The 12,422-nt window shown below is 51.1% G+C and overlaps 1 protein-coding gene across 2 annotated transcripts in view; it reads left to right on the forward strand.

The window, feature by feature from the left end:
- LOC122385618 (terminal nucleotidyltransferase 5C-like) overlaps positions 1-12,026 on the forward strand; it is a 69,017-nt gene extending 56,991 nt beyond the window's left edge. For both annotated transcript variants that reach the window (XM_043373995.1, XM_043373997.1), the window contains exon 3: positions 9,868-12,026. The gene's annotated coding sequence lies outside the window, so the exon portion shown is untranslated. The remainder of the gene's footprint in view (positions 1-9,867) is intronic.
- The last annotated feature ends 396 nt before the right edge of the window (positions 12,027-12,422 follow it).

Raw genomic sequence — 12,422 nt, forward strand, 5'->3', positions numbered from 1 at the left:
GCTGACTGTCCGGCCTCGGCGACCGGTGGCGTTACTTTCGCTGGCCGTTGCGGTCAGCATCCAGTCACGATCAGTACAGGGACCCGCAGTTGCTACTGTACACATATATTACCAATTTAGAATTGTGCTATTATTTGCTAAGTGCTGGCCATTGGAGAAAGGAAATGTAGCGCAAAGTATGGAGGAATAACACATGTTTCCTCCTAGGACGTATGTTTTGTATAATTCCGCTTACCGCAACATATATTCTTTCAAAACTACAATCGTGCTATTTTTCCGTGCCGGTTGCCTCCCCAGAGCCCGTCCTTGGTATCGCCTATAGCTTTCGTTCCCGCTACGTGAATGAAAGTCACGTGACTACTACACGTTTGCACTCAGTACTAACACACCTAGCCCGAGGGCCAGTCCGTAGCGGGGAGGGGTAGAACGCCAGAGCTCCAGCGCAGTGGAGGTGGTGGTGGCCCGTATCATAAAGAGGCAACCGTAAGCAGAACTACAATGCCGCAGTATGAGGTTATGATACAGTTTTATTTAAATGTATTGATTGACAAGAAAGTGCAATGCTTATCCGATATAATAAAACGGTGTCCAAGGCCTTGGAAGAACTATAAAACATATTCAGCAACGTATAAATTTATGATACAGGCCATGACCTTTCACCTTGCCTCCGGGGAGGACCGCTCAGGACTCCACATACCGAACGAATCGAGGCCTCGCAGCTCGGCGGCAGAGGAGATGGATAAACCATCGCCAGATCTTTCGGTTACTTATGTTTCCAGAAGAAGGGGGTGGAGGGTGAGGGCTGTTTTCAACCCACTCACCAACCCTTTCCTTATTAGCTTACAGCTTACCGAAAAAAAAAATTCAACACAATGGTGGCCGCCACGGATGTAGCGAATAATTAGTGCCTCAGCCACACCGGTTTTGAGTAAACTAAGCATTGGAATTCAGGCCAGTGATCCTGAAGCATTATTTTATTTTTGTCGTGCATAAGCTGGGATGACGTGGGCCAAGTTGATTGCGAAGAAACGGTTTTAGTTTCAGAGCATTTCTGAGGCTAGTCGCGCCAAATAGTATACGGTTGTTGCAAAATGTCAAAAAGAATGTTGACGTGCTATCCAGATGATGGAATTAATTTGACACAAGAAGTCAAAAAGTGGCATCGTTAGTCATCGTGCATGCGTGTAACTGTAAATCGATTCGTCACCTCGGTTCGAGCTCAATAGTTCTTTTCGCGGATGATCGGTTTCGTTTTTTTTTTGGGGGGGGACAGTTTATGAGCCAGCAACCACCCTCCCCAGTCCCCCCAACAACAATTGTTGACAAACACTGTGATGGCCTAAAATGCCCTCAATTGTGTTACGTATTTGGGGCTCTCAACTTTGACTTGTTAAAGTTATTTGTCTATTCATTACAAAAGCTGTCAAATTTGCCGTATCATTAAACTTTTATTGAGTTTGTATTTCACACTTATCTAAAATGAACAATTTTATCTCTGGCTTCTTTTATGAATGGATGGTCGCATGAACGAACGAATGAATAGCTCTACATCCTTTGAGCATCAGCTGAAATCAATCCTAAAATTTAACCCTCGCCCGTACAGGGTGGGGCAGCATAATCGGGAATGCTTTTTGGGCTCTGGTCATGAGTAGGCATGGCATTATTTTGATAAATTATATCATGGCAATGAAACGCCCAAAAGTTGTGCATCATCTGACATGACTACATCCATGAGCATGCAACTTCCTGGAAAAGAGCAGCAAAATAGTTCGACGGTGCTCCAAGTGCTTTGCGCGCGCCCATAGACACTAATGTTAAACGAGTAAAACAAGAACATTTTGTTTAAAACAATGCCATTCCACGTAAAGGTTGCTGGACAGGTCAACGTGTTATCACGGACGATAAGGATTGTGTGGGGATACTTAGGACAAAAAGTTAACGTAATCGTCGTAAAATAACTCTTAGCAGAGAACATACAAGATGACTCACTTGAATATAAGGAAGAAGCTCTTGAGCATATTAAAAAGAAACAATGTTCAAAACTTCAGCGACCAAAAATCTTATCACCGACTGGAATACGATAAAAAAGAATGGCATGCCATATAGGGGATTGTATCGAGAATATTGCAGCGGTCATGCAAAGTAAACATCCTGTTGAGGTGATGGACCTATGGGTGGTCTTCAAGGGAGGTGCACGTGGTGCACCCTACTTCATCGAGCCCGGATAAAACGAGCACCTCTGGTAAATACATCCACACTCTGGCAGACTCACGTGGAGTCGTCGGAAGAGAGGATCACTGACGGTCCAGATCACGTCTTACGAGGACTCTGTCCGTGCTGGTACTGCAGTGAGGACGACATGTTATTGTGTAGGGCACCTCCACCTGAGATGAACCAAAAACTTCTGGTCCTTCAACTCCGCCGATTTAAATCCGACCAAATTCTTTATATGGAGCGTTTTTTGGTAGAAGTTTAATGAACAACTTATCATCAGTAAAAACGGTCTTCAGTGCAAGGTACGAAGCTGATGGGCGATCATGGACAAGCAGGAGGCTGCACGTGCATGCGCGTGCTTTTGGACCCGCCTTGAGAAGGTCATCGACGCGAAGGGCGGTCAAATAGGATGAGGGATAGGTAAAAGGTGACCGATTGATGGGATGTTGTTAAAATAGTGCTTGGAGCTATATTTTTAAATTCATGACCAAATAATCCCGTTTGATATTTATTCCCGATTATGCTGCCCCACCCTGTATAGGGGGGGGGGTCGAACGGACCCCCCTAGGGTTTTCGTGAATAACTCGCGTAAAAAGCGGCCGATCGCAAAGAAACTTTCAGTACCCTCGCTTTTATCAATTTTACACCTACCCTGAAATTTTCATGACCCTGACCTTAATGACCTTTGACCTGTGACCTACTTTTCGAGACCATGTTTGGCCGGAATCGCGATTCGGCGTATGTTGGCTCGCATTAGCCGCGCGTTTGCAGTCTTTTCGTGGTTTTAAGCGTCCAAACATGGGATATGATGCTGCTCTCATGCATTAGGGTGGGTGTCAAGGTCACCGGAAAGGTCAGGTCAGGTCATTGACCTTTGATGACCTCGGTTCACTTTTTCGAGTTTTACATGTTTTCAGGTCAGTTTTTTAGCTGGATTTGAATTTAGCAACCATATGAACATTTACGAAGTAGTTTTGGCACCTTCGTAACATGTTACGAAGCTGTCAGAGGCGGTTGCCACCTACTACGAATACCCTTACTGGTTGACCTGACCTGACCTGACCTGGCCGAAATGCATAAAGGCATCCTCTGTAATCAAAAATAACATGATATTCGTGATCAGCACCCAGAAAAACCCCACAGCAGCCACGCTTTACGACTTTCTAACAGGTCCCGATTTTCCCCGACTTTTGGGTCATTGACCTGACCTGGAAGGTCAACCGATGACCTAGGACCTTAAAATTGGGTATCATCGGCTTCCTCTCGTGACGGGCAACACGCTTGTTTTTTTTTTCTGCGAAGCTCTAGCTCGATCAGGGGCGAAACGGCAAGGGGGTCCAACGGACCCCCCCCCCTTATCCGTTCGCGGCTGGAAAAACACCAATACGGGCGAGGGTTAATCTACAAGTCTGCAACGAAAAGGTTTAAAAAGCAGTGCAAGTTAGGTGCAGTTCCGAATCTATGCCGTTTTTTTATTAAGTGTCTCATAGCTCCTAAATCTTGAGCCGCTTCTCTCACGATTCATTTTATGTGGTGCTTACATGCATTGTTCAAGAAGTTATAGTATTCGAGCTAGTTGGTCAAACTGCTATCGAAGTAGATTAAAGTGCTTCAGGCTTCGGCACTTAAAAAACCAATCGATATTTAACCCTCACCCATTTAGGCGTTTCTTTTCAGCGTCTTACATGTAGCGGAGGGGCGTAGAATAGAAACCCTCAGCCATTCGGCCCTTGATAAAAAGAGCCAGAGCTTCGCTGAAAAAGCAAAAAAAAAAAGCGAGCTGCTCGTGACGAGAGAAATCCGATGATTAGAGGGTCCTGGTCATCGCTGACGAGGAGAAAGCCAATTATTTTGATGTCCTGGTCAATGTTGACTGTTGAGATCCTAGGTCATGTTGACCTCCCAGATCAGGTTAATAACCCAGGCACGGAAAATTGGGTCTTGCTTGAATTTCTACAAGTGAGGTTTGCTGGGACTTGGCTTGCTTCTGATTCCGAATTTGCACTTGCTTTGATCAAAGATGATGCATCAAAGCATTTGGGGTAGGACAGGTCACGCCAGATCACCCATTAGGCGTTCTGCCGGCTATCCATGGAATGTTAACCAGCACTTACAGCCTTGCAACAGATTGCATAGGCACTATAACTGATACCTAAGTATGCCTAGTTTTCAAATACTAAAATGGGTGCTAAATTTCAAACCAACACTTCCTAAAAACCACAGTAAAAAGGTGTAAATTTAAGGAAGTTAACCGAGATCATTTCAAGTAAATGCCCTTAGCCTGAGTTTCACGTGACCTTGGCACCTACAACAATCAATGAAACAAACATAAGATAGTATATTTCACATGTTGACACGTCCCTAATCACGAAACGACTATGGAAACACACAGAAGATGTGCGCTGACTTTCAATTGCTATTCTGGCCTGACATGATCTTGAGAAAAATAATCACAGGTTAGAGGTAATTTGGTTCAGGGATTAAAAATCTCGGAAAAGATGCAAAAATGATAGGGGCTATTTAATTTTCCGGGAAGTTGTAAAATTTATTAACGCCAGGGCACCAAAGAATCGTCGCAATCCTTCGCTTTGCCGCGATTTATTGGTGAAAAACAGGGGGGGCGGCCTATTTACCTCTACTTATATGTGCGGTGAGGGTTAATGTTCATTTTATCTGTGTTGATGAATGTTCAACAATTTCTACATGAACTGAGACCAGTCCATATGAGTATGTTTTTCTCACGGACAATGACAATATAAAAACAATGCGAATAAAACCAAACGTTTCGGACAACAACGTGCCTTCGTCAGTGGAGAAAAATAAGTGTAGGTTTAACATCAATGAGAACTATATGCGGCACCGTCTCGGTCTGGGCAGCCGGGTTGTCGATAAAATGCGCAAATGTTTATAAGCTTCCATGATGTGCTTAAAAAACTGCTGAAAATATATCTCAAAAAAGTAAAGATAACTACTTCATCGATTTTATCGAAAGAAAACATGTCAGCCTAGTTACTTATTTCTTGCCACTGACGGAGGCACTTTTGGTGTGCGAAACGTCTGGTTTTATTCGTATTGTTATTGTATTGTCATTCCCTGTGAGAAAAAAGGATAACTCTTCAGTTAGTAACCATAAGAGCGAAACGGCTTAATGTAACACAATTCAATGTGTATACGAAACCTATAAGTCCCTAAATATAATCCTATTTACGGCTTTTAAAAGGATACAGCTTATACAGCTAAGGCATACATTTTTTCTGCGTTAAGATAATATTCATTTATCTCCGCAGAATATGGTAAATTAGTGCTGCTGAAGTTCGCTTTCGAAGCGTCTCCTCCAAGCATTCTACAGCTCTCGTGCGATTTTGGATCACGGAACATGGCTGGGCGCGGGACACAGGGCCGGAGAAACCGGGGGGGACCGAGGGGGACCGTCCCCCCCGGGCCCCATTAATTCCATTTCCTGGGGGGGACCTGGGGGGGACCTAATATATAACGAAAGTGGGCCCTTCTGACTTATGTTTAAAAAAGTAATCAGCCATTTTGGCCTGTATTAGTGTTTTAAATCTCCCATTCCAAGCATCGGAGCCCTATATCAGTGAGTAGATCTCAACGAGTCGTAGTCCACCACAAGCTAGTGGGCCCTTAATGGTTCCGTGGTGACCGTGAACCATCAGAGAGCCATGGGCCCTCATTGAGTCCATGTGGTCCAGGTCCAGTAGTGGGCCTGTTGAAAATTCGACAGGTGTTTGCTAGACATACTTTTCTTTCACATACCTCCTATGTACAGCAACGCATGAATAATTCAGTGGCGGATCCTGGGGGGGGGGGGGGCACGGGGTCATGACCCCCAAATGGTCTGAGAGGGTCAGTTGACCCCCCTCCAAAAGCCGAATACCTAAATGCGTTATAGACGCCGTCTTGCATGCTCAAAATCACCTATCAAACACATCTGAGCTAATACCTTTGTTTTTGTCTGGATCGTGTTGCGTGAAAAGGCGTATTGAAGGTTAGAATCTCACTCGTTTTTGTCTCAACCGTGCGAGCACCAGGGGATGATACAGGAAAACTCCAAGGGGATGGTCATGAATTTAATTTATGGTGCCCCTACCTATACCCAAAATTAAAAACTCAACGGATTTCGGCCACTTAATTTTGGTGATGCGGTGTTTCCATCTTTGTTTTTTATATTGTTTATTTTATTTTTAGTGCCCCTGGGCCCTGGCAGGCCTGTGGTGCCCCTGGCCGGACTGTGGTAACCCTGGCGGGCCTGTGGTGCCCCTGCTAGGTCGCTGGGGCCCCCTGGGCCCTGACAGGACTGTGGTGCCCCTGACAGCCCAAGGTGCCCCTGCGAGGCCGGTGGTGCCCCTGGCAGGCCTATGGTGACCCCTGAGGTGCCTTCAAAAGAGGACGTGGGGCCATCAGAAGCTGCTAAATGACCGTCGCCATTGGGCCTTAAGGGAACTGCATGGCCTCTGCTGTGACCCAAAATAAGGATCTCGAATGTCGAAATGGGACCTTCAGAGACAGGTAGGGTGTCAGGGACCCTCATTTCACCGGTATGAGGCGGTAGGCACCCAAAAAGCAGTCGGAGTCCTTCAGATGCCGGAATACTTATGCATTACTTACGCGGCATGCTTACCTTCTTACATTTTGCACCCTCGGAGGCCAGCGCGGGATCCTCATAGGTCGATGTGAGCCCTCTGAAGCCGGTGAGAAACCTCAAAGGCCATCATAAGACCATCGGGCCACTGGACAGTATGAGATTCAAGAGGCAATTTGGACCTTCGGAGACCGGTGTGGGCCCCAGGGACGTACCCAAGGGGGGACGGGGCGCCCCCATTGGGGTTTCAGGAGGCCCCCGTGGGGCGCCGAAGGCCCACGGGGGCCAAAATCACGTCGGAGGCGTAAGAAATTCACGGGAATCCAAAAAATCACATCAGGACATTCAGGGCCCTCTGACCAGCCTGACAGCTAGGGTCCTTCTTACTTCCTGAGGCCTCCTTCTCCTTCCTTCTTACTTCCTGAATAACCGCCCGCTAGTGCCTGTGTCTGACCGCTAGGGCCCCTCTGACTCCTCAGTAGAGAGGAGGCCCTCAGTAGGTAGGAGGCCCTCTGTAGAGAGGAGGCCCCCCGTAGAGAGAAGGCTCTATGTAGAGAGGAGGCCCTGTATAGAGAGGAGGCCCTCTGTGGAAAGGAGACCGCCTGAAAGCAGAAGGCCCTCTGAAGAGAGGAGACCCGCTGTAGAGAGGAGACCCGCTGTAGAGAGGAGACCCGCTGTAGAGAGGAGGCCCTCTGTAGAGAGGAGGACTTCCTCAGTAGAGAGGAGGCCCTCTGTAGAGAGGAGGACTCGCGCCTCAGTGGAGAGGAGGCCCTCTGAAGAGAGGAGGCCCTTTGCAGAGATGAGGTCCTCTGTAGAGAGGAGGTTCTTTGAAGAGAGGAGGCCCTCTGTAAAGGAGGCCCTCTGAAAGGGAGAGACCCTCGGTAGAGAGGAAGACCTCTGTAGAGAGGAGGCCTTCTGTAGTTAGGAGGCCTTGCGAAAAGAGGAGGCCCGCAGTAGAGAGGTGGTCCTCTGTAGAGAGGAGGCCGCCCCCCTCTGTGTTTTGACAAATCTTTTTGCAAATTTTTCGCGGCGCTTCGCGCCGCCGATTCATGTACGTACTGGTCAATACGAAATCATGACTGTAATTACACCAATCAACCGTGACAAATTGAATTAGAACTCATATGTGTAACTGTGAAGGAACTCCGGTTTGTACTGCCATGGTCAAAGGGTGGTAAAAATTGTGTTTTGGAGCTGTGTTTTGACAAATACTTTTGCAAATTTTCTCGGCGCCATACACCAATCAATATTGATGTAATAACATCAACCGTGTCAAATTGAATCGGAATTCATATGTGTACTGTGAAGGAACTCCGGCTTGTACTAAGCCGGAGTCAAAACGCCGGAGTCAAAACGGTTTTATATATTTTTATAGCATGCTATAAGGGTTGTAATGTTTGTGTTTTAGAGCTGTGTTTTTACAATTTTTTTTGCAAATTTTTGCGGCGCTTCGCGCCGCCGATTCCTTAACAGGTCAATAAGAGAGATCATGACTATATGCTACTATTGCATTAGGCTAAAAGTGAGGTAACTATATCTACTTCTGGGTTTTTAAGTACGTCGATCCCCCCCCCCCCCCAGTAAAAAATCCGTAGCGACGCCCCTGTATAGGTGGGTTTCACTAACTGAAACTACTGAGCCGAGTGACTAATAATGATAAAACTTAATCTTAGAAACGACGAAGATCAAATGTCATTTGATCTCGACATACTCGCTCCCTACCCCCCCCCCCCGGTCGTCAGAATTCATCCATCAGACCCGGCATGTCGGCCGACTTGTGACCCCCTCCCAAACGTTTCCCTAGATCCGCCCTTGGAAGGTAATATGATTTTGGGCCCTTTGAGACACTTGGGGCCCTTTTCCTTGAGGGCCCCTCGAGGCCTAGTCCCCCCCACCTCTGAAATCATTTCTCCAGCCTTGGCGGGACAGGTCGTCTGCGAGCTTGGACGGACCACGTGACCACCTCCTCCCCTCCCCCTCACTCCCGTCCCCTTCCCCAGCAGGGCGTCCGATCTAACCGCGCCCCAGGCAGTCGGCTCGGTCCGACCCTCACTGGTCGAGCCACGGCCCGGTGCCGCCTGAGTTTGTGCCGGGTGCAAAGCTGGAGCAGTTACTAGCGCCGGAACTAGTAATCAGCACGACCATCGTCAGATGGCAGGAGTGAATGGAATAGGCGGTTCCAGGTTTCAGAAGGAATGGGGCAGGAAAAAGCGCTGAAAACAATGTTTTGCTGATATAGCCATAAAAAGTTCACTGAATTAGGAGAGCAGCACATCAGTTTAAAGCCCTTCAGATGGTGGTTTTAATAAGCACACAATCATTTCCCAATTCGCCTTCAACGGTGTCACAGGCCAAGAATACGCTGAAATACTAGTGTGTACAGAAGCAACTGCGGGTCCATGTACCGACGGAGGTGCCGAGTCGTGCCGTGCCACGGGGAACGCGACCGCGACGTGAGCCCCCATGGTGGAGGCGAAGGCCGCCAGCCAAGGTTGGCAGCCGGGAAGGAGTCTCTCATTTTCATTGGGGAAGAGTCCAAGGTGGTGGGACAGGGATCCGTCCGCCGAGTAGTGGCCAGTGGGCTGGACTCTGGGCTGGTGCGCTATCTAAGGGATAGGTCCACCCGTCTGGCGTTGTTTCGTTGTGGTCGCTCGTGTAGAGGTTGCGGATGTTCGGTCGTCGCCTGAGGAGACCGTCTGTGAGAGGACCACGGTGAGAGGCCACGGTGCTCCGTAGTGTAGTCCTTTCCGGTCCGACGACTCGCATGAGACACCGGTAGTAGGATTGCAGCCGACCTATCCTCCACCGCCTTCATACCACCGCCTTCATACGGTGGTGACCGCTCGACGCTTCATGTCATTGTCCATGACCTAACTGGCGCCTTCACAGAGATGTTTCACTTTCGTCTTCCGCCATGCTGTACCACCTGTTCCAGTAATGTTTCATTGATGTAGTGTTCATTGGTGCGCCCTTGGTGTTGTGATTTGCCTGTTCGTTGCCAATCCCTAACTCTGTCGTAGAGCGATGCTGACAGTTTTCTCCTCCTGTTTCAGACGAAGGCGTACGACGGAGACCACGACTGCGCTCCGTGCGGTCGTGTCGTGTCGCAGCCTGGCGCTCCGTCGATTAGGCCGCTGGGATGCAGCGGATGCCGTGGGACTGCGGTCGGTCGCGGACGGCTCTCAGAGACGTGGGTTCAGACCGGGCGCGGTGGCAGCTGCCGAGTCTCGGTCGCCGCACGGTGGCGGCGCGGCGGGACTCCGGAACAGCGACCAGCTGGCGGGGCGCCCAACATGTGGACAATCATCATAACCTTTGTAACTTTACCTGTGTAGGTCTGCAGAGTGATGCGGAAATGCTCCAGCGAACCAATGTCATTTTACCGGGGCCCACCTGTTAACTCTGAGGAAATTTGGGGATTGCCCATGGATCTTCGAACGGCGGCGGATGCGGGATTGGCCCGAGCACTTTCTGACCCATGGTGTTGAAGTTACCGTCTCTCCCAGTGTAGCCAGTATCGTCAGTTTTGACTTTTGCTGGGCCGGCTGGCACGGGAGGAGTGGCAGTCGACCTCTTTCCTCCATACCTTTGTTCTGGTGTCTTTATGCAATTCTTGGCTTCTTCTTTGCTCATGTCGTTCCCAGCCCTGATCCTGTCGCTAAGCTGCCCGGCCCATCGGCAGTGCTGTCTTCCATACTCCTTCCTGGACGTCTTGACCGGAACCTGGCCTGCCGTGCAGCGGTCCGGTCCCGTCGGGCAGTGTCCCGTGTCCGCCTGTCCGCGCTTCTGTCCGCGTGCTGTCCGGAGGTGCTGTGGCGGCGCGCCCTATCCAGAGGGCATCCCCTTGCAATTGCAGGTCTTTCACGCGCCGGCGCTGAGTGTGACTGGTCAGCGCCGAGCTGCTAAATGCCGAGCTGCGGGCCGGGCGCCGCGGCTGCCGCGTGGCTCCGCGCGGACCGCCGGAGCCGGAGTGGGCGCCAGCAGGGCGCCTGGCCAGTCCGACAATCGTCCGGCCGGCCGCCGAGGCAGACCCGCTGTCGGCGCCCTGGCCAGTGCCGCAGTTACCGGCGGTGACCGTCAATCCGCTGCGCTCTGACCGAGGCCGGAAATTCGGTGTCGTGTTTTGTTGATGGCCGCCCCTGGTGGGCTCAAGGCATTCCTGTCCATTTAGTGTCACGCGGTCGGCGCTGTTGTCTCCGGACAGATGAAAATGGCGTCCGTTGTCCTTCCGAGCGGCCGCTGAGCATTCCTCAAAGAAGGTACCCCAGGGTGAAATTGACATAATGTAGTCGTGCATCGTCCCATGCATCTCAGCTCTTGCTGCAGAAGAAACATGCCCAGGTCAATGGTCTTTGACAGGGGCTGGGTTTGCCGTCAGTGCGTCAGCTGGTGTTCTGTACAGCGGGAGCTGGGATGACGCGGTGCGTAATGCGTTGTAGCGGTTGTGTCGCCTGTGGCTGGGGGATGTCTGCGGGGGCGGGGCTGTGTCCGCGGGGCGGGAGGGCGCCGCGGGGCTGTGTCCGCGGGCTGCAGGAGGGTGCCGCGGGGCTGTGTCCGCGGGCTGCAGGAGGGCGCCGCGGGCCGGGAGGGCGCGCGGTGTGACGGGTCAGTGGCGGACAGCGCGAGTCGGGGCGGCCCGGCGGACCCCACGCCGGCCGCCGCCGTCCCTCTCCCTCGTGTTGGATGATCTCTGCGGCCAGTGGTTGCGGCAGACTGAGTGACGTGGGACGGCCCAGCTGTGTGGGACAGTCGGGGCGGCCGCCGACCGGCGCTCGGCCGACGGCCCAGTGACGTAGGACGGCCGGCCGGCGCCGGGGACTGCGGCCGGCGGCCGGCCCATCCTCCCGCGCTTCGGCGCCGCGCCCCCTACGTCGCCGGAGCCAACTTACCGAGTGTGGGGCGCCGCCGCCCCACACTGGCAAAATGAAGTATTTTGCCTTAGTATGGCCGTCGGGTCATTCGCCGATATATGTACAAAGGCTAGCGCTCGCCTCTCAGGATAGACAAGAAAATAAATTAAAAATGACGGTGTGACCATGTGCAGCGCCGCGGCGGTGGCGCGGGCGAGCGCCGCCCGCGCGCGTCTGCGCCTGTCCAGTGTGTGGTTGTGCGCGCGGGTGTATGCGTGTGTGTGCCGTTTGAGAAGCTGTATAGTTTTCCTGACTTGTCAAATATTCTTTGTGAAAGAAAAACAATAAAAATGACAACGTTTTGATGTGTGTCAGTTGGGCTTATGTGGACGGTGCAATAGTAGTAAGGTTTGTACTGGGCAGGCTGATCGCCAAAACCAAGTGGAGGTCTACCTCGGGTATGTTGTCCGTCTGTTACCTCTGTGGCAGTGAGCTCGGGGACACCGCTCACCTGGAGGACCATTGTGTTATCTGGTTATTTGCGATAACTCCGCCTGTCAGAATTAGCACCGGTGGACAGGAAGCGGTGCGGGCCGGTCAGTGGATCCGTGGTAGCCACCCGAAGTGAGCCCTGTTCAGCGTGCAGCAGCTCTGCCGGGTATGTCTCCGCTGCCGTCCCGCGCTCCGCTGGGTTCTGCCGTGTATCCGGCGGAGACCGCCCTGCGCAGCCGGCCTCTGCGGCCCCTGCGGCCAAATTC

This window comes from Amphibalanus amphitrite, unplaced genomic scaffold (genome assembly GCF_019059575.1).
Source record: "Amphibalanus amphitrite isolate SeventyFive unplaced genomic scaffold, NRLGWU_Aamphi_draft 000225F_arrow, whole genome shotgun sequence".
Lineage (NCBI taxonomy): Eukaryota > Metazoa > Arthropoda > Thecostraca > Balanomorpha > Balanidae > Amphibalanus > Amphibalanus amphitrite.